Source organism: Sus scrofa, chromosome 9 (genome assembly GCF_054392235.1).
Source record: "Sus scrofa isolate SSC_HxYL_T2T_F1_AM1 chromosome 9, Sscrofa_HxYL_maternal_Yorkshire_Landrace_v2.0, whole genome shotgun sequence".
In the NCBI taxonomy this organism is placed as follows: Eukaryota; Metazoa; Chordata; class Mammalia; order Artiodactyla; family Suidae; genus Sus; species Sus scrofa.
Genome location: NC_139391.1, coordinates 16,107,520 through 16,130,251, shown reverse-complemented (window position 1 = coordinate 16,130,251; position 22,732 = coordinate 16,107,520). Strand labels below are relative to the sequence as shown.

Here is a 22,732-nt window from a genome sequence, read left to right as displayed (position 1 = left end):
CTGTGCTTGATTCCTTTTACTTTCTAGTAATTTCCACATCACATTACATCATTTGAAAGGTGTTAGTTTAAAGTCAAAAGCAGTTGTATGAAAACAGTAAAAATGTTAGAGAGAAAAACAAAGACAAAAAAAGTCCAAGGGGAAAATAATCCTAATCTTTATAACCATTTGCTCTAAATATATAATTTCTAGTTTTAACTTGTTTTCATATTTGTAAATTATAATTTATAAAGTAGAATTTAAAGACTAGAACTGATTACTTTTTCTATATTTGTAGAAACATCCTCACAAATACCACTTTCCTGCATTTCCTTAATAGCCTTAGAAATTTTATATTAGTTCCCATTTCACAGAAAAACATGAGATTGGAAAAGGTTTAGTCATTTATAGGGTCACAGTTATTAAACGTAAAATCTGAATTCCTTCATCTGGCCCAGAGCAAACTCCTAAGACAACTGGTATCTGTGTGTTCTCATTACAGATGCATGGAAAAGTTAAATTTCCCTAAGGTCAATGATATAAAGGGGAATGCATTTTTATTCTATGTAATTATTTTATGTTAATGAGGGTGATAAAGGTAAGTCTCATTGTTTTCTCTCCATAAATTCATTTAATTCAGTATGCATACAAATTGATTCCATGGTTTGAGTTATGTTTCATATATGCATTTTCTTTCTTGTAGTCACTTATCAGTCAGTACTTTTTGACTATAAAGTATGTTGATTTCATGGCACTCTAGACTCCCTGGCTAGTGTTAGCTTGTTTGTTTTATCTATGAGCAGATGTAAAGAGATTCAATCACATTTTTGTTAATCTTGTCATAAAGGAAAATATAATTCTGGCAGACAAATTAACTACTACTTGAGTGCAATTATATATGTTGCTGTCTGCTCTAGCAAATAGAATCTGGAGGAAGCTGCCTCAGTTAGGAGGTACTTTACAATGTGTAAAATTGCAGCTCTGACCACATCCTTGGTACACTAAAGAGATGTCGTTATTTGAGGTAGAGTATGGAGATTCCACTGCAAAAGAATATGGGTGAAATTGTCTCTTTCTTCCCAAGGCACGAGGATCAGAGAACAGGGTAAGAACAGCGAAGACAGAAAAAAATCAAGAGATTGCTAGAACCAGGGAAACAGAGACTGACTACAAGAAAGACTGATTAAATCCCAGAATTTCAGATACTAGATATATTGGGGCCAGAACTGAAGAAATAAAGAATTTCTTTTCTTTTTTTTTTAATGTTTGTTTTTAAAAATGTGAGTATAGTTATTTAATAATCAAATCTAAGTTTTTATTGTGAAGAATGTGACACTCTGCCTTCCCCTAATCTGGTTACACCTATTTCACACTGTAATAAGTGGCACTAAGACTTTTTGAGGAAATAAAAGTCCTGTGTTTCCAACTTTTACAATGGATGGGGAACAAAAACAGCCCAAAGAGAATGGTTAGACTATGCCGCCAGTGAGCAGTCTCCAAAAAATAAATAAATAAATAAATAAATAAGTGCAGTGCCAGGGCTAAAGAGGAAAATGAGTTTCCAGGATTCAAATTTCCTTTGTAGTGGATTTTCTTAATGTGGAGTCAACCGGAAGATGCTATAAGTAAAATACATAAATCTCTAAAATCTCTCCTTTTCTGACTCTGCCTTTGTACCTTGTGAACCCGAATTTGGTCATGAAACCTTTCAATGGCTGAACCTTCAGATCACTAATTGACTCATCCGTCTGCTACACCAGCCAGAAAGCACCCCCAGAATGTAATGCAATCTGCTCTCTCTGCTCCTCGCTAAACTAATGAACTGAGGTATCATCAGCACCTTGCTTACCTTTCTCGACGTTGACACTGTTTTGTTGATGGAGTTTGCACCGAATGGAAGGGGTGAGAGAAGAAGATAGGCGAGTAAACATGTAAACAAACTCGGTGAGGCAGTTTGTAAGAGAGAAGCACAGAATTATATCCCAAATGCTGAGGATAAACTTCACTTCGAATTCTATAACCTGTCAAAAAAGGATGAAAAGAAAACATATTTTCCTAAGTAATACAACTAGCTGCCTTTACCAGTACAAGCTCCTTACTAGGCGCTGGGCTCTGGAGGACGCCGGGGCTCTGCGCTCTCGCGAGAGTCACGCGGGTCACATGACTCCCGGCTGCTTGGGGTGCTGGGCTCCTTCTACCGCCTGTTATCTTTGCTGCTGCAGGTGCTGTGCGGGGGACCAGCTTCCCTCACCCCAGCAAGGTAAGCCTCAGGGCTCGCTCGGTCCACCCCAATAGCCCCCGACCCTACGTTAAAAAAAAAGTAACTAAATAATATACATTACGATGCTAAGACATTGATAAGAATAGATGCAGAAATAAGTCGTAGGGAAGAACGGCAAGCACGAAGTTGATAGTGTGCTAGAAAGGTCAACTACTGGATACATATAAAAGTAATTGTAAGTATTTTTAATGGGAAAGTTGAAAACTGAAATTTTTTTATCATATCGATGATATAACACCCAGAAGAGGATGTGTTAAATGTGTAATTAAACATGTAGGAGTACCTGTTGTGGCTCACAGTTTAAGAACCCCACATGGTTTCTGTGAGAATGCAGTTCCATCCCTGGCCCCACTTGATGGGTTAAGGATTCGCCTTGGCCACAAGCTTAAGTCTCAAATGCTGTTTGGATTCTGAGTTGCTGGTAGCTGCAGCTCCGATTTGATCCCTAGCCCTGGAACTTCCATATGCCACAGGTGTGGCCATAAAAAGAAAGAAGGGAAAGAAAAAAACAAAAACAAAACAAAAAAACAAAAAGAGGTGTAAACACAGACTTTCCTAAATTTGTTGGAAAAGTTTACTGGTCAATTTATATCTTCAAAATTTAAGGAAAGCTACAAAAAAAAAAAAAAAAAAAAAAAAAAAAAAAAAAAAAAAACCCACAAAACTAAAATATATACGGTCCAACCAGTAGCGGAAATTAAAAAATAAAATTACCTCAAAGAAACTGAAAAGATAAAAGATAAAAATGATGATGAAAGTAGGGGCTGGGGGTGATTTGCTGAGTTGAAGAAGGGCTTTGGGGATAACTGAATCTGGTCAGGTCTTTGGGAATACTTGTTGCTAAACCCCAAGCTTGGTAGCTGGATAAGGAGGGAGGTAATCTGGATGAGAGCCAGGTTGCAATCTGGGGATGCTGTAGGTTTCTCTGACCTCTGAGGGAAGAGATCCTAGATGCAAGATCCTGTTTGACTCTGCTGGTGCTGGCACCCTCTGAGGCTGAGTCTTCTGTCATATGATGAGAAGTCTGTTAAGAGATGAGACACTCTGGCTTCCCAAGTTACCCCAGAGACTCAGCCAGGAGACCCCCTTTGGAAAGCTAAACTTGTGTTATGTTAACAGGCTGGCTGTCAGCCTAGAGATGCCCCAGAAGCCAAAAAGAGTCTATGAAGGAATCAATTTGCCCCTAAAGCTCCAGGCTTTAAATTATGGTAAGAAGTACAGAGATTCACCAGGATGAGCTCTTTTAAAGGGGACAACACCAAAATGATATTAGAGACACCCATTCAGGCTCTCAGGAAGATGGACAATTCAGTTGCATAGAAGGGTAAGGTGAAAAGCCAATTTTCTGGAAATCCAGGCTGGCTTTGAAAGGAGGCACATGACTTCTGGAGAGGGCATAGCTTGCAGAACAGAGCCCCCAGGTGTAGAAACTGTGCACTTCCAGGCTCTGCTGGCTGAGGTGGTGGGAGAAAGATGTGTTTGCTATTGCAGGTATCCTGTGGATTTCCACACAAGGTAGTGGCTCTCTTTTCCTTGGACAGGATATCTCAAAGACAACACCTGTTATTTTTCAAAGAAGTCACACTAAAATGTGATATAAGACCTGCTTTTTCCTTCCCTCCTTTCATTCATTCTCTATTGAATATGCACCCCCTGCTATGAATAAGGTTTTTTGTTTGTTTGTTTGAGAGCAAAATGTTGGGCAGCAGAAGTCCCTGGACAAGTAAAGAGGGAAGGAAAACAAAGATGTTAGTAAAATAACAAATCTTAATAAATAAAACAAATGAAATACAAAAATAGTAAGATAATTCAATGTAAAATGAAGTAAAGACAACGAAAACTAATATTTATTTCTAGAAAAAAGTAAACTGGTCTAAAAAAAGTAAAAAAGGTCAATAATATCAAAATAAAAGGAAAATATAAGTATTTAAATATGCTAAAATATAAGTATATTTAAAAGAGATTTTGAAATCAGAAGAAAAACATTTTGACAGTAGAATTTCATAATTTCCCTAAAATATTAAAAAAAAAGTCATAACTGCTGGAGTTCCTGTCGTGGCTCAGTGGTTAACGAATCTGACTAGGAACCATGAGGTTGCGGGTTTGATCCCTGGCCTTGCTCAGTGGGTTAAGGATCCGGCATTGCCATGAGCTGTGGTGTAGGTTGCTGACGCTGCTCAGATCCCACGTTGCTGTGGCTCTGGCATAGGCTGGCGGCTACAGCTCTGATTCGACCCCTAGCCTGGGAATCTCCATATGCCATGGGAGTGGCCTTAGTAAAGGCAAAAAGACAAAAAATAAAATAAAATAAAATAAAATAAAAGCTGACCCAGTGATCTTTTATTGAATTGAATAGGTAATGAGTCTGCTGTTCCCAAAAGAAAATATTTGTGATATTTAAAAATTTATTTTAGAACATAGAAATCAGAACTGCTACCTTAGTAACTTTATGAAGCTAGTAAAACTTGATAGCTAAACCAGACAAAAACAGCCTCAGAAGTAACATTTATAGTTGTAAGAAAATATGAAGATATTTAGGAATAATGTATCAAATATTTACAAGGCCTTTTTAGACATACTTATGAAATATAATAAATCATATCGGTGGATTATGAATCAGTGGTACCAGGTTTCCCTAAGTTAATCTGTATATTCAATACAATTCTAGATACAATTGCCCATAGAATTTCTTATAGAACTTGATAAGTTGATCCTGAAGTTAATATTGGAGAATATAGGAGCAGAAATAAAGATAATTTTTAGAGACCTTTTAAGAAGTGAGAGATAGACTAATATGATATCAATGTGGTGTAAATCTAGGGTAATTAAAAAGTATAGAATTGCTTCAAGGATTAAAGCAAGTAAATGGAAGAGAATTGAGGTTTGATGATAATTTAGGTAAAAAGGAAAACTCCTACACTGCTTATGAGAATGCAAAATTTTACATTTTGCTGAACAATGTAGAAGTACATGAAAGTTGAGGAAGTGTATACTGAATGAACTGGACATTACAGTTCTGGATATGGGTTCTAAAGACATTCTGGAACTTTGCTCAAGGAGATACAAAAAAGACCAATCAGCATTTTTAATCATAGCAACATGTCCATTAGTAGTAGTATGAGTAACTTGTGTTTTATTCATAAATATTGCATAGCACTTAGAATGGTGTTTAGTCATTAACATAAATTTTGAAAGCATAATGTAGAATGAAATAGTTATGTTGCAATAAAATCATACACTTACTAACATTTATGTTTAATAAAATGAAAATAATATTATTTGTTGTTTATGGAAACATACATGCAAAGTTGAAATATAAAAACTTGGAAGAGAAAATTAAATGCAAACTCCAAGTATATGTTTCCCTTTGAGGATGGAGAAGGGTGAATAAGGTCGGGGAAATAAAGTGAGGAGCTTGATATGTAATAATTTATTTCTCTTTTAAAAAACACCTAAAGGTGATGTGGAAAATACTTATATGTTGCAGTATGGGGAATGGGAGCCTATTTTTAATACTCTAGCTGTTTAAATATTTTTGTAATGAAAAACAAATATATGTTAACAAATTACTCTTCATTTATTCATTTATTCATTCATGACTGCATCCACTAGTATCTATTCTCTACTTCTATACTTTGGGCTAGGCCTTGTGCCAGGAACAAATGATGAATATGAGTCAGAGTCTTCCCTCTAGGCAGTCTCCTCTAGGTGGCTCACAGCACTGTAATTCTGCCAGTTCACACTGGAGTCTAGGAGAAATAGTTGAAGTATTCAGTGTATTAGAGGAAACTTAGTTAAGATAATCCTCGAGATGAGGATTGAAGAGATTTGACAAGTGAAAGTGAAGGAAGAACATTTACAGACACAACTTGCTTAAGTCTCTAATTGTCTAAAAGGAAGGAACTCTATGATGCACAATTTTTTTTCTTGGGCTCAGGGCCCACTATACAGATATACATCATCTATTATTGTGTCCCATGTACCTGGTATGGTAGAGTCCCTGGCTCATAGGAAGCATTCAAGAAATACTCAGTTAGCTGAATTCAAGTACTTAGTGCTCCTCTTGAAGTGTTTCAGCACTGAGGAACCACAGTTGAAATTTTATCCTATATAGGAGCTATCGGAGTGATTCTGTAATGTCCTTATCCTTGCTTTAGGAAGACTGGACAAGTGTCAGATCTCTAGACACCCCAATATTAACTAATAGTAATTAACAATATTAGAAATGTTAGGGGGAAAAGGTTACTAAGCTAATAAGAAGAACATTTTAAATCTCAGCATCTTTCCATTCCTTATTTAATGATGGTCTCATATGTGCTCTCTGGTGTGCTCGAATTCTGGCGTGTAGAGATAATAAGGCAAAGATAGGTCCTGGTAGAGCCTGGGATGTAACGAAAAAGTAAGGCACAGACAGAAAACATTAAGGACACGCGAGTGGGAAACCGACTTTGCCTGGAAACTAAAATAGAGAACAGTTGCTTGAATTTTGAAGCCTGGGACAAGAATATAAAAGACCTTGTTAGCCACAAAAAAGATTCCGAATTTATCATGAAGGCAATTAAAAACATAATGCAAACTTTTAAAAATTAAATTGTTTAGGAAATAAAGCTCTAGTTGGAATTCTTGCCCAAATTAGTTACATTATCTGCAGCAGATTCAAGCCTCATTGGCTTAGTCGTTCAGTCATAATCAATTGTACGAAAGTTTTGGATGAGACTTTCTGTCATTGTTACCTTCTAATGCTGACACGATTTTTTTCCTAACATTCACTCCTTATTGTTTCCACCACAATTATTGATTTGAAAAACATTTATTGCATTTCAAAGAAGATTTAAGAATCTCCCAGAAGCTCTGTGATAAGAAAATACATTGTTTGTTTCCATAGAAATGCTCTTGTACATGCTGTTCACTGTATGTGCCTGAGCAAGATTTTGGAACATTTGGTGTTTTGTGGTTGAAATATGCACCCACAAAGCAGAACAAATGCAAAATGCTGCCCTCTGTTGAAAAGTGCCCAGTATGCAAATCAATCCTTGAAAGGTAGATCAAAATATTACACCTACATTAGTAGGAGATGATTTGAAGAGCTGAAATTATTGATAGGATCTGTGAAGAATTGATAATATTCCTAGGTTTGAATCAAAAAGTACAAGATCCAAGGAAAAGATGATAAAATTGAATAATTTAAAAGGATAAAACTATCTATATTAAATATATTAAGCTAAAATAGAGTAATAACATATGCAAAATATATTCTCTGCATATGACAGATGATTGGATAATTTCTGTAATTTTAAGTAGCTTCTATAAAACATCGATACCAAAAGATAATTAAGGAAATAATACTGAAGGTACTTCACATAGGAAACTATAGAAATTGTAATATATGTGTGACAAAATGTTACTATTCTATCCATTTTAGACTTGAAATATACATCTAAAAATGTTTGCCTTCAATTCTGAGATAGTTATGAAACTCTGATCTTTTAGGGCTGAAATTTATAAACTATTATAAACCTATTTTGACTCAAGATAGCAATAAGCTGAAAAAGCCCAAGTTTCTACCCATAACACAGTGATACCATTCCCTGATATCTGATTAAAGGAAATAATTCAAAAGTTCTAGGTGAAATGGACAGAACATTATAAATCAATTACACTTTAATAAAAATTTTTAAAAAATTTTTTAGGTAAGATGATATAATTTAAAATTGTAAAACACAAAATGAAAACAAATATATATCCCCAGAAAATGTTCTCTAATATTATATCAAAATTTTAAAATTGCTAAATATGGTCCATGCAGTGATAGGTTGAATAACCCCCCTGCCCCCCAAAAAGATGTCCACATCCTGATCAGTGAAACCTGGGAACGTGTCACCATACAAGACAAAAGAGGCTTTGTATACACTGGGCTTCAGGCAGGAACCAGAGAGAAATCTCCAGGAATTAAGGATGCTCCTCACTAGCGGTCAGTAAGGACATGCATGTAGTAGTCTTACAACCACGAGGTGCTGAATTCAGCCAACAATCTGAATGAAGATGGAAGCAGATTGTTCAGTAGAGTCTCTAATAAGAATATAGTCCTGCCATCACCTTGATTTAGACCCTGTTAAAACTGGGAGCTGAGGACTCAACCCAGTCCTGGACTTCTGTGAGATGATAAATTTGTGTAGCCCTAAATTTACAGTAATTTTAATGGAAATAATGGAAAACTAACACACATATGAAGATTATGTGCAAGAATATTAACGTATCCACACCAGTATGCTTTATGAAAGGGCAGAATCCTAACACGCACACACTTTCTCTCCCCACTGCAGTGTGCATGGGATGCACACACAGAAAAGTAAAACAGTACTCAGATGTATATACCGACCGTTATCGAGCTAGATAAAAATATAGAAAAACAATTATGAAAAGAAAAATATGTTTGAGTTCTAGAACAGGGTTTTTTTTTTTTTTTTTTTTTTTTTTTTTTTTTTTTGCTATTTCTTGGGCCGCTCCCGCGGCATATGGAGGTTCCCAGGCTAGGGGTCGAATTGGAGCTGTAGCCACCGGCCTACGCCAGAGCCACAGCAACGCGAGATCCGAGCTGTGTCTGCAACCTACACCACAGCTCACAGCAACCCCGGATCGTTAACCCACTGAGCAAGGGCAGGGACCGAACCCGCAACCTCATGGTTCCTAGTCGGGTTCGTTAACCACTGCACCACGACGGGAACTCCTAGAACAGGGGTTTCTTAATGATTATTTGAAATTATTAGTATTGTTACATTGTCCCTTTTTTATGAATGTGAACATTAGTATACAATATAGATAACAAGAATATAAAAAGAAAGGTTTTTCTAAACCAGGAACCTTTGATGAGAGTGTGTGTTATACGTCTTCCTAAGACTACATGCCCTCCTCTGTGAGACGGCTGTGCACAGAGGAGATCCTGTGTGTGTGTGTCCAACCTTCTGAATTGTCCAACTGTACACAGCTGTTGCCATGTGGTGCCTGATACAGAGTTAGTCTCGCTTTTAATTTGATGACCAGTGTTCCACACTGTCTATGAAACAGGTAACTCAGAACTAGTTCAGCCTGAAGAAGAGTCATTTTCTGATCATATGCTTCAACTTGAATGATTAGACACATGATGTGCTGCTTGAGAAGGACCCTTTCTGAAGCCAGTTCAAAACAAGGTATGTTTCTTTTTGTGTGTGTGCCTATGTTCCAATATCAGAATTCTTACATTCTCCCTCACTAGAATATTAGGTGGGCAAACAAGGGTGCTGACCAGCTATAGAAATGAGGAGTTTGATTTAGAGAGACTGTGCTGTGGCAGGTATATGAACTGAAATTCTTCAAGGTAGAGGAAGCCAATGATAAATTAAATTCAGAGTCCTTGGAGAGAACTTGAGTTCAGGAATTAACTCAAAGTAGTGCAAGTATGATAGAGAAATTAAATAGTGAAGCAAAGCTGAAATAAGCTTGGTCATTCCGAAATGATATCCACAATCCGCTAATTTTGAAATTGTATGTTAATGGGCATATAGCACATCATAAAGGGTCAAGCTTCATGTCAAGTGTTTGTCCCCCAAATTTGCCAGCACTCCAGCTCCTCCAGTCCTATGGCCATGCATGATTTTCATCTGTCATGTGAAGTTATGCAGTTCTCTTCTTGATTGTTGTACCCATGGTCAAACATTAATGCTTATTGAGATCTTTAATGAATGGCATATCCCCCCTGTGTACTGGTCAGCTGCCAATGAGGGCCAGAAAATTGTGTTTGAATCAAAGAAAAGAAAAGGCAGTAGGAATACTTGAGTAGTCTTTACCACTCTGACAGACTTTCTTCTGATCTATGAGTGTGTTAAATATTCTCAACACAGTATCATGCTCCATCATAAGTGGCCAGACATAGTTCCCAGTGTGACACAGCAGGATCTCATTGCTAATCCATTCTGAAGGCAATACTCTATATCTGTTAAACCCAAATTCCCAATTCACCCCACTCTCTCCCCCTCTCCCTTTGCAACCACAAGTCTATTCTGCAAGTCCATGGGTTTCTTTTCTGTGGAAAGGTTCATTTGTGCCATATATTAGATCCCAGATATAAGTGATATCATATGGTATTTGTCTTTCTCTTTCTGACTTACTTCACTCAGGATGAGAGTCTCTAGTTCCATCTATGTTACTGAAAATGGCATTATTTTGTTCTTTTTTTATGGCTGAGTAGTATTCCATTGTGAATATATACCATGTATTCCTAATCAAATCATCTGTCAATGAATATTTGGGTTGTTTCCATGTCTTGGCTATGGTGAATAGAGCTGCAATTAATATGCAGGGGCATGTGTCTTTTTTAAGGAAAGATTTGTCTGGATATATGCCCAAGAGTGGGATTGATGGGTCATATGGTAGTCCTATGTGTAGTTTTCTAAGGCATCTCCACACTGTTTTCCCTAGTGGTTGTACCAACTTACATTCCCACCAACAGTGCAGGAGAGTTCCCTTTTATCCACACCCCCTCCAGCATTTGTTACTTGTGGACTTATGAATGATGGCCGTTCTCACTGGTGGTACCTCATGGTAGTGTTGATTTGCATTTCTCTAATAATCAGTGATGTTGAGCAATTTTTCATGTGCTTGTTGGCCATCTATATATCTTCTTTGGAGAAATGTCTATTCAGGTCTTTTGCCCATTTTTCCATTGGGTTGTTGGCTTTTTTGCTGTTGACATGTATAAGTCCTTTGTATATTTCAGAGATTAAGCTCTTGTCAGCTGCATCATTTGAAGCTCTTTTCTCCCATTCTGTAAGTTGTCTCTTTGGTGTCTTTTTGGTTTCCTTTGCTGTGCAAAAGCTTGTCAGTTTGATGAGGTCCCATTGGTTTACTTTTGCTTTTATTTCTGTTGCTTTGGGAGACTGACCTGAGAACACATTTGTAAGGCTGATGTCAGAGAATGTCTTGCCTCTGTTCTCTTCCAGGAGTTGGATGGTGTCCTGTCTGATATTTAAGTCTTTCAGCCATTTTGAGTTTATTTTTGTGCATGGTGTGAGGGTGTGTTCTGGTTTCATTGGTTTGCATGCAGCTGTCGAGGCTTCCCAGCAATACGTGCTGGAAAGACGGTCTTTTTCCCATTTTATGTTCTTGCCTCCTTTGTCAAGGATGAATTGACCGTAGGTGTCTGGGTTTATTTCTGGGTTCTCTCTTCTGTTCCATTGGTCTGTCTGTCTGTTTTGGTACCAGTACCACACTGTCTTGATGACTGTGGCTTTGTAATAGTGCCTGAAGTCTGGAAGAGTTATGCCTCCTGCTTGGTTTTTGTTCCTCAGGATTGCTTTGGCAATTCTGGGTCTTTTGTGGTTCCATATACATGTTTGGATTGTTTGTTCAAGTTCTGTGAAAAATGTCATGGGTAGTTTGATAGGGATTTTACTGAATCTGTAGATTGCTTTGGGCAGTATGGCCATTTTTCCAATATTAATTTTTCCAACCCAGGAGTATGGAATATCTTTGCATTTCTTTGCATCTTCTTTAACTTCCTTGATGAAGGTTTTAGAGTGCTCAGTATACAAGACTTTCACTTCCTTAGTCAGGTTATATTCCCAAATATTTGATTTTTTTGGGTTGCAATTTTAAAAAGTATTGTATTTTTTAATTCCTTTTCCGATATTTCATTGTTAGTATGCAGAAATGCGACTGATTTCTGAATGTTTATCTTATATCCTGCTACTTTGCTGAATTTGTTGATCAGTTCAGGTAGTTTTTGTATTGAGTCCTTAGTGTTTTCTATATATAGTATCATGTCATCTGCATACAGTGAAAGTTTTACCTCTTCTCTTCCTATTTGGACGCCTTTTATTTCTTTTGTTTGTCTGATTGCTGTGGCTAGGACTTCAATACTATGTTGAATAACAGTGGTGAATGTGTATCCTTGTCTTGTTCCAGATTTTAGTGGGAAGACTTTCAGCTTTTTTCCATGGAGTATTACATTTGCTGTGGGTTTGTCATAAATGGCTTTTATTATGTTAAGGAATGTTTCCTCTATACCCACTTTGGTAAACGTTTTTATCATGAATGGATGTTGGACTTTCTCAAATGCTTCTTCTGTATCTATTGAGATGATCATAAGTTTTTAACTTTTCTTTTGGTGTATGACATTGATTGATTTACGTATGCTGAACCATCTTTGTGCACCTGGGATGAATCCCATCTAGTCGTGGTGTATGATCTTTTTTATATGTTGTTGGATTCAGTTGACTAAAATTTTGTTGAGAATTTTTGCATCTATATTCATCAAATATATTGGCCTTTAATTTTCTTTTTTGGTGGTATCTTTGTCTGGTTTTGGTATTAGGGTGATGGTGGCATCATAGAATGTCTTTGTGAGGGTTCCTTCTTCTTCAACCTTTTGGAAAAGTTTAAGGAGGCTGGGTACAGGTTCCTCTTTGTATATTTGGTAGAATTCACCTGTGAAGCCATCTGGTCCTGGACTTTTATTTGTAAGGGAGTGTTTTTATGACATACTCAATTTCATTTCTAGTGATCAGTCTGTTCATTTCTTCTAGGTTGTCAAATTTGTTTGCATGCAGTTGTTCATAGTATTCTCTCAGGGTTTTTTGTATTTCTGCAGTATCAGTTGTAACTTCTCCTTTTTCATTTCTTATTTTGTTTGTGTTTTTTCTCTCCTCTTCTTGGTGAGTCTAGCCAGAGGTTTGTCAATTTTGTTTACCTTTCCAAAGAACTAGCTCTTGGTTTTATTGATTTTTTCTGTTGTTTTTTTAATTTCTATTTTATTGATTTCCTCTTTGATGTTTATGGTTTCCTTCCTTCTACTGACGTTAGGTTTTTTTCTTCTTTTTCTAATTCATTTAGGTGTTGGGTTAAATTGTTGATTTGAGATTTTTCTTCTTTTTTGAGGATGGCCTGTATTGCTATGAATTTTCCTCTGAGCACTGCTTTTGTGAAATCTCATAAATTTTGAGTGGTTGTGTCTTCGTTATCATTTGTCTCAAGGTATTTTTTAATTTCCTTCTTGGTTTCCTCATTGACCTATTGGTTTTTTAGTAGCATGTTGTTTAGTCTCCAGGTAGACATTTTTTTTATAATTTATTTTCCTGCAGTTGATTTCTTGTTTCATGTCATTGTGGTCAGAGAAGATAACTGAAATAATTTCTGTACCTTTAAATTTGTTGAGGTTAGCTTTGTGCCCCAATATGTGATCAATTCTTGAAAATGTTCCATGTGCACTTGTGAAGAATATGTATTCTGATTTTTTTGGATATAATGTCCTGAAAATGTCAACTAAGTCTAACTGTTCTATTGTGTCCTTTAGGATCTCTGTTGCCTTATTGATTTTCTGTCTAGAGGATCTGTCCATTATTGTGAGTGGGGTGTTAAAGTCTCATACTATGATTGTATTCCCATTGATTTCTCCTTTTATGTCTGTTAGTATTTGTCGTAGGTATCTGGGTGCTCCTATATTAGGAGCGTATATATTGATGATTGTAATATCTTCTTCTTGAATGGATCCTTTAACCATTAAATAGTGTCCTTCTTTGTCTTTCTTTATGGCCTTTATTTTAAAGTCTATTTTGTCTGATATGAGTATTGCAACTCCTGCTTTTCTGTCCTGTCCATTGGCATGAAATATCTCTTCCCATCCCCTCACTTTCAATCTATATGTGTCAGTTGCCCTAAGGTGAGTTTCTTGTAGGCAGCAGATTGAAGGTTTTTTCTTTTTTATCCAATCTGCCACGCTGTGTCTTTTGATTGGAGCACTCAGTCCATTGACATTTAAGGTGATTATTGATAGATATGTATTTATTGCCATTTTCAACGTTGTTTTCCAGTTGTTTCTGTATTTCTCTTTTCTTCTTTTCTTTTTTTGGTTGGATGGTTTCCATTTGTTTTATACTTGAGTAATTTTCTTTTCAGTTTTTGTGAATATAATGTTTGGTTTTGATTTCTGGTAGCCTTGTTTTTTAACTATGTTAACCCCTTCCTATATCTGCTTGCTTTAGTCTGATAGTCATATAGACTCAAACAAATCATTAAAATAAGAAAAATAATCTGTATTTTCTTACTTTCCTTCCCCACACTGTGTGATTTTGGTGTCTTTTTTTTTAACATCCTCATGCTTAGATCTGTGTGTCGGCAGGATCTTTTATCTGACACATGTAGGGTTCTGCATGTGAACCATTTTGCACAGTGGTCACGTCGGTGTGTTTGTTACATTTCAACACAATTCCTTTCTTGCTAGCTTTCTAGTCCAGATGACACCCTTGTTCTGCATATTTCAATCTTTAAACATCCTTGAAAGGGTTGCCTAATTTCAGCTAATTATGGTTCCAGGTAACTAGTCATTCTTCTGTCTCTAAAAAAATCCATTTCTGGGACTCTGTGCTCTTGCAAGTCAAGTAAGCACTCCTTCACTAATGGAGATGTGATACTAGGGTTAGATGGACTTTTATTGATCATTGGTTGGAAGATAACCATAGGAAAGTAAGAAAGGAGATGAAATGCTCTCTTGAATCTCAAAGTTTTTTGTTAAATTAGCATCTAGAACTGTGGGAGAAGGTGCTCTGGGGAAAGCAATAAAAGTAACTAAATAAAAGATAAAAAAGAAATAATATTAACAGCAGCAAAAATCCCACTTTTTTTTTTTTTTTAAACCTACCCATGCAGGACCTCAGCCCTTTCAGAATCCCAGCATTTCTAGGAGATCCCAGTGGATGTCTCCTATAAGTGCATGAAAAATCTCTTTAAAATGCCCTGTTGCAATATTATTAGGCATCCACTGGGTACCATTTTGTTGAGGGCCCTTTCATACTTGAAACACTGAACCCATTTGGGTTTCACAGTTGTACAGTGTACAGTTGTACCCTAGAGGACAATACTTCATCTAATTAGTACTATGTTCTGTAAGGGGGATTCCAGCTCATTAATGTTGGTAACCCTGGTTCACTACAGTTGTTGAAGAAAAAAATAAAAGGAAAAGAAAGAGACGTCTATTTGTTTATGATACTGTGTCACATATATTATCACACCTGACACCCATAATAAGGAGTAAAACAGATGTTATTATCATAATTTTACACGAGAGCCAAATTGAGTGCCAGAGCAACAGTACTTTTCTCCTGTCCTGAGCATTCCCTGAAACACAATTTTCTATGATGGAAAATAGTTCGACGGGCTTGGGATGGATCTTTCCAAAATGGCAAATACTCGGCTCTATTTTCTCAAAAAATAGCTACTTCTCAAGCTTTTGGCAAACCAATACAATAATTTATGACTCGATGTTATTAACCTAAGGATTCTGCTGGCCTGTGCTAGTAATTCCCAGTGTTTCTAACATGGTCCTTATTCCTAGTCGTAGAATGCCTTCTTCTGAGGCCAAATGGGCTCTATAATCAAAAACTCTTTTTTATACTCTTTATATGATCCACATATAAATGAATCTATATACTTATGTAGATCTTAAACTAGATTTGAAACAGAACTGAAAAAAAATTACTTGTTATGCTCATCTTGAATCAACGATACCAGAATAAGATAACACAGTTTTAAAATAGATGCATCCACACAAACCAAGGAAAGTGGGGTGTGACAATACATTTGTAAGCAAATATTTAGAAATACATCCACATACGTAGAACACTGACTCAGATTTCCCATCTGCATGGAACTACAGTTTTTCAAAAAGTAACCATTATATCAAGGAAGTTAAAGAAGATGCAAAGAAATGGAAAGATATTCCATGCTCCTGGGTTGGAAAAATTAATATTGGAAAAATGGCCATACTGCCCAAAGCAATCTACAGATTCAGTAAAATCCCTATCAAACTACCCATGACATTTTTCACAGAACTTGAACAAACAATCCAAACATGTATATGGAACCACAAAAGACCCAGAATTGCCAAAGCAATCCTGAGGAACAAAAACCAAGCAGGAGGCATAACTCTTCCAGACTTCAGGCACTATTACAAAGCCACAGTCATCAAGACAGTGTGGTACTGGTACCAAAACAGACAGACAGACCAATGGAACAGAAGAGAGAACCCAGAAATAAACCCAGACACCTACGGTCAATTCATCCTTGACAAAGGAGGCAAGAACATAAAATGGGAAAAAGACCGTCTTTCCAGCACGTATTGCTGGGAAGCCTCGACAGCTGCATGCAAACCAATGAAACCAGAACACACCCTCACACCATGCACAAAAATAAACTCAAAATGGCTGAAAGACTTAAATATCAGACAGGACACCATCCAACTCCTGGAAGAGAACAGAGGCAAGACATTCTCTGACATCAGCCTTACAAATGTGTTCTCAGGTCAGTCTCCCAAAGCAACAGAAATAAAAGCAAAAGTAAACCAATGGGACCTCATCAAACTGACAAGCTTTTGCACAGCAAAGGAAACCAAAAAGACACCAAAGAGACAACTTACAGAATGGGAGAAAAGAGCTTCAAATGATGCAGCTGACAAGAGCTTAATCTCTGAAATATACAAAGGACTTATACATGTCAACAGCAAAAAAGCCAACAACCCAATGGAAAAATGGGCAAAAGACATTTCTCCAAAGAAGGTATATAGATGGCCAACAAGCACATGAAAAATTGCTCAACATCACTGATTTTTAGAGAAATGCAAGTCAAAAATGCTGAATGCTTTCTATGTTACCAGGTGCGAGAGGAGGTGTTGTATCTTTGACTTATGTCCCTCGTTGAAAACGTCATGAACATGTGTGACCATAAAACCAAATAGGATACAACAAATTCTGGTTGTGGTTTTAGGACCTTCCATAATAGAATATGAGGTAGGCTTTTCTCTATATAGGAAAAAAAGGAATTGTAATAATTAGGGCCATGTATCCTGTGCTAAGTATAAAAAACACACGTTATCACACTCTGTCTTCTTGACAACCAGGCAAGTTTGGTTTTACATCCTCATTTCGTGGAACAGAGTAGTTTCAGAAAGCTGAGCCTGCGAGAGTTGGATGATAAAAGTTATAAGGTATAGAGCCAGCTTGGATTGAGAGCTTGTGGATTCTCAAACCCAGTCTTTTTTCCTCCATGTCATACTCCTACCCATGACTTTACTGAGTTAAGAAGCAAATTCACATGAAAGAATTGGAAAGCATATAAGATAAATGAATGTTTCAGGATCCCAAAGAGCAGGGATTAAAGTATTTTGGTAAACTTCCTTTAACATTGCCAGTGCTGGCAGAGGCAGAGTGGAACATTAGCTTTGGAGTCGGTTGACGCCCAACTCTGTATGTGATTCGGACTGGCTACTTACCCTTCCTAAGAATCAACTTCGCATCTCTAAAGTGAAATAATACATACATGGTGCTGTTACAAAAATTAAATCATCTGCATAACTTATACATTAAGGTGCCTATTATTACATCATCATTATTATTTTTCTATTATTATTACAAAGATCATTAGGCTATTTCTCTCCAAAAGAACTATGACTCTCCCATATTTCCCAATTCTACTTGTTCTTAAAAACTTGAAAAATAGTGTCTACTCTACTCAGTACACACACATGCACACATACACACAAAGTTTTTTCCGGGCAGCATTTTCTGAACTATACCCCACACGCATTTTTTCCTTCCTTAATATGCTGGTTTTGTAGTTCTATCCAAGCAGGATGTACTTACATTTTTATTATTCTACCTGTCTTTGTTCTGTTCCCCCAATTCTAGGTCAAAGCACCTTAAAATTAAGATTCTATAATAGTGCACACAGGGCTTAGCTAGGTATAAAGTGAGCCTATTACACAGAGTATTCTTAATTAATTCATTTTGATAATATGTTAGACGTTGATATAATATGAATTTTTCTCCCAGTTTGAATTCATCAAATGGCTAATGCTTCCAGATTCTAGGACCCACATGAACTCAAAGTTTTTCTTTGTGTAACTGTGTATCTATTTCATCTGATAACCACTTTAGAAAACATTTTGACAGTTTCCCAGTGTGAAGAAAAAAGGATTTTTGCTTAATTAATGAAGCTTTTCTCAGGTCCAGATTTTAGTCTTTTAATGTGCTTTGGGCTGTTAGACAGACACTATTAAAATGCCTTAGCTATTGACTAATGCTTAATTATTCTCTTTCTGGAATAAATCACATTTTTAATGTAGATCAATCCTTGGCTTTCTTAGCAGGAAATCCTTTAGCTTAGTAATATATCAGTGATCCATTTTTATTTTCCATTTCTCCTTGTCTTATTTTAAATGGGAGATTTACACGGGCTGCACCTACAGAAATGCATTAGGTAAGTTTGTGCCTACCTGGAGTCTTATGCAGGGCGAGCTATTTGGTTAACTAAATGTAGCCTGAGCACTCTCTTCACCAAAGGATGTATATGTATGTGTGTATATATACTAATATATATGTAGTGTGCATATTTTATTTATTTGGTGAACCCAAATATGCTGAGTTTATTAGTTAAAGCACGTTGTATTCAAATGAACCAAGAAGTTAATAATCTGATTATTTTATATTTTATATTTAGCAAAAACACAGATATTAATGTACAAAGAATGCTCAAATGGTTTGGAAAAACAAACACTTATAATAACCCAAACTATATATATATATATGTGTATTTATATATATGTAATATATATTCTGAGATGTTCTATATGTCAAGCCTTTTTTTTTTTTTTTTTCACAAGCGAATTTGGACCATAAAGAGAGCAGAATTTGTGGTCTGTTAAAGATTTCTGGCAATTTCTTTTCTTTTTTCTTTTTGTCGTTTGTCTTTTTAGGGCCGCACCCACGGCATATGGAGGTTCCCAGGCTAGGGGTCTAATCAGAGCTCTTGCCGCCAGCCTACACCACAGCCACAGCCATACCAGATCTGAGCCGTGTCTGCCACCTATACTACAGCTCACGGCCAGTGCCAGATCCTTAACCCACTGAGCGAGGCCAGGGATTGAACCCGCAACCTCATGGATCTTAGATTCATTTCCCCTGCGCCACAACAGGAACACCAGTTTCTGGCAATTTCTAATGCAAGTGACAAAATCCTTCTTTCAGTCGTATGTTGAAGCCAGCTGTGCACATCTCTTCCCAAATTTGCATTTAGTGATATCTAGTTCATAGTTTAAAATCATTCATGGTAGAAACAGTTATACCATGTTGTAAATAAGCACTTTGTTGTCCACAAAGATCCAGGTGCAGGGATATAAGAGCATACACACTTAAACTGTCCCTAATCTCGTGAAATTTACCTTCTAATGGAGGATCTAGGTCTTACGTGTCATCCAAATGAAATACATTACTAATTATGATAAAATATTTGAGGAAAGCTTATAGTATGATCAGAAATGAGTCCAGGGTTATTTTTTCTTTTTTAATTACAGGTTTAGTTTGGAGGGAAGCTGTGTTAGGACAGGCTATTGTGAGGAAGTGGAGTTAGTACTAAAGGCTAAAGTGAGGAACAGGAGCTGATTTGATGAATCCAGGTAAATGGAGCTTTCCTGCTGGAAGTTCTTTGATATTGCCTAGAAATTAATTAAAAGTAATTCTTCTGATGAGAGAGGAAACATGTTGAAGCTGTTAAGATAACCACTAAAAGATTATTAAATTTTTCTTCTAAACAAAGAAGAAAAATTGAATAATTAAAAAAACAATCCAGAAGATGGCAAGGAAAGAGAGAAAAAAGGATCAAGTGCTAGACAGGATAAGTAGACAAAATATTCTAAAATATAGTTTTACATCTATGTGTAATTGCCTATCTGTATGTCCCAAGTAAAAGATAATTGCCACGTTGATTTTAAACAAATGTATATTAAAAATAAATACATATAAAAGTAAGTATAAATAAAATTTGAGTATATATAGGATGGAAAAATAAATACTCCAGTATAAACAAAATACAATCAAAAGAGTGATAGTGCAGCCCCATCATTTTTGGAGAAAATAGTTTAAGAGAACAAGCACTATAAAACATAAATATGATCACTGAATAAATATAGTCATGGGATTTTTAAATGTATCTAATAAAATCGAAATATGACAATAAATTGATACCCATAAAAATACATTAAAAATGTAAAAGCAAGGTTTTTAACTTCTTTTTCTCCTTGATATTATATCCGTCATGCCACTGGTCCCTCAGAATTTTGTCCCAACATAGCAATTGAACACCTAAATATCTATATCTTTTGTGGATCACCCTGTCATGTTCTACAGCAGAAATGTGTAATCAAATATATATTTTATGTCCTGCAAACTCATATAGTATAACAGATATATTAGAGTCCATTATAGTTATAATTATCAATAGTACACAGTTGAACTAAATGACTTAAACTCTCATGGTTATTAAATAATAATTTAAATTTTATTGGAAATGTATTTTGTATGGATATGGTGGGTGAATTACACAGCTTCTCACACTGATGTTTTTAATTTTCTGTGTAGATGACGTTCTAGAGTTTTTGTTTGCTTTGTTTTTTTTTTTTTGTCATTTCTGGAAATGCACTGGTAATTCTAGGTGTTTCAGTGTTAAATACTCTTCTGTTGTTGTGTGAGAGAAAGACAATTATGAAAAAGGATGTAGAAAAGAGAACCACAGATAAACTAGCAGTCAGATCCACTGAGGGCCTGGAAATCAGGTTCTTTGGAATACAAGATATTCCAACCGGGTATGTGTGTCCAGTTTTGAGACCACCAATCTAGACTAATGTATCTGCTATATTAATCCCCTCTTAAACATCCCTAACAAGTAAGCGAGCAGTTACATATATGCACAGTATCTCTCCCATTGAACTAATCAATAACTGGAGATTAATATTATTCCTGCAGCACAGGAATAATATTAAACTGATACTTGGAATAAATTCAATAAACATTGATTAAATTGAATTAGGATTATAGGGTATTTGCAGCAACTCCTGGTGGGGGAAAAAACATATTTCATTAAGAAGAGGTTAGATGGTAAAGCATTAGAGCCAATACGTTGTGTAGAAACTTATATTAAGTTTTTTTATCTCAGACAACACTTGGTGTTGACTGGGAATGAGTCAGTCTCTGCATCATGGGGAAAGAGCCAAAAAAGGGGTGGGGGGACAGAACAAACAGCAGATGGCGATTTAGACCAGCCACCCACTCTCCCCACAGGCCCTTTGGAAATCACAGCAGCTCCTTCTCAGATTCCATGTTTTGGAAGTTATTCTGCTGCTTTAGAAATATATCCTTGGCTCAGTCAACCAGGCCAAAATTCAGCTCAGAGGAAGAGAATAGAGAAATAATGGATGAGTTAGGGAAATTAGTCTTGAAATAGTATACATCTATACTTCCATCTCCTCTTCGATTCCTTCCCCATATCCAAGCTTTGTTTATCTAATTTCTTAACTGTTCCGTTATCAATAGGATGAACTCCACATCTCTTTGAGTTTTCTGATCTTCTGCTAACTTTGCTTACTATGACTTTTCTCCTAGAGAATGTTGCTTCCCATTCCTCTGTAGCTAATAGGTCTTCTGAGACTTCTCTCTCTAAATAGGGTTGATTGATGCATCTCAGTCCCACCCTCCATTGACTGTCCCAGGAAGCTAGATTAGATCACCAAGAAAGTGGGGCCAAATTAAATGCTTAAATGCTTTCTGATGCGTTGGATCATCAGCTGAAGAATCCTTCTGCAAACTCCCCACCCCTATATATATATATATATTTTTTTTTTTTTTTTGGCCTTTGGTTATTAATTTTGTGTAACTGCTTATACTATAGAAGTAAAATAAAAGCCAAGTTCAATTTAGTGGTATCATTGAATAAAGACTGCTGAACTTTTATCAAGGCCTATCATTAAATCACCCTCATTCTCTTTTGAGATGAGTTAATTCTTTTGCAGATCCCTATTTGTCTCCTGTGTCAATATTTTCATTTTCTCTGGCTTCAAAGTAAACAGTTCTGTTGACACAAAATTAATGAGCTCTGATTGGATTCAGGTTTAGATGTTTTCCTCCTTTCAGGTTGCCTTCTCAAGGAACCAGGATGAAACTCTGCTTTTTAGTCAACAGTAAATGTATTTCCTTTGATCGGTCCAAGACTACTGATGTGGGTGATAAATATTACATTTACTGTCTCTTTCCCTTGTGTCTTCACAGCATGAGGTTCCAAATAAGAGGCATGTTGTATTGAACCAAGTGAATGCATTTGGTTTGAGCTTAACTCAGAAACAGTCTTTCTATCAAAGAGCTCTGTTTTGGTACCCAGGTGTCTGCTATGCACTGAGAGTTTCCTGTTATTTATTAAAGTTACAATAATGCTATAAGCTACATTTATTTTCCCCATTTTACAAATACTGCAACTGAGGCTGACAGAGGTTGAGTACTTGTGTGAAGAAGGTCCAGTCACTGGTACGTGACAGAGATGAAACTTTGAATTTTGTCTGTGTGTCTTCACAGAGTGAACTCAAGCCCCTTCCATGGAATAAGTACAATTACAGTAGCCCCACTT

General features: G+C 36.3%; 2 long non-coding RNA genes across 2 annotated transcripts in view; one reads left to right on the top strand and one right to left on the bottom strand.

Moving 5' to 3' along the window:
* LOC110262274 (uncharacterized) overlaps positions 1-2,100 on the bottom strand; it is a 29,811-nt gene extending 27,711 nt beyond the window's left edge. Inside the window, exon 1 of the long non-coding RNA XR_002347102.2 lies at positions 1,829-2,100. This is a non-coding gene — a long non-coding RNA (uncharacterized LOC110262274). The remainder of the gene's footprint in view (positions 1-1,828) is intronic.
* A 37-nt stretch (positions 2,101-2,137) lies between these two features.
* Positions 2,138-22,732, top strand: part of LOC110262273 (uncharacterized) — a 60,688-nt gene continuing 40,093 nt past the window's right edge. Inside the window, exons 1-2 of the long non-coding RNA XR_002347101.2 lie at positions 2,138-2,239; positions 9,326-9,447. This is a non-coding gene — a long non-coding RNA (uncharacterized LOC110262273). The remainder of the gene's footprint in view (positions 2,240-9,325; positions 9,448-22,732) is intronic.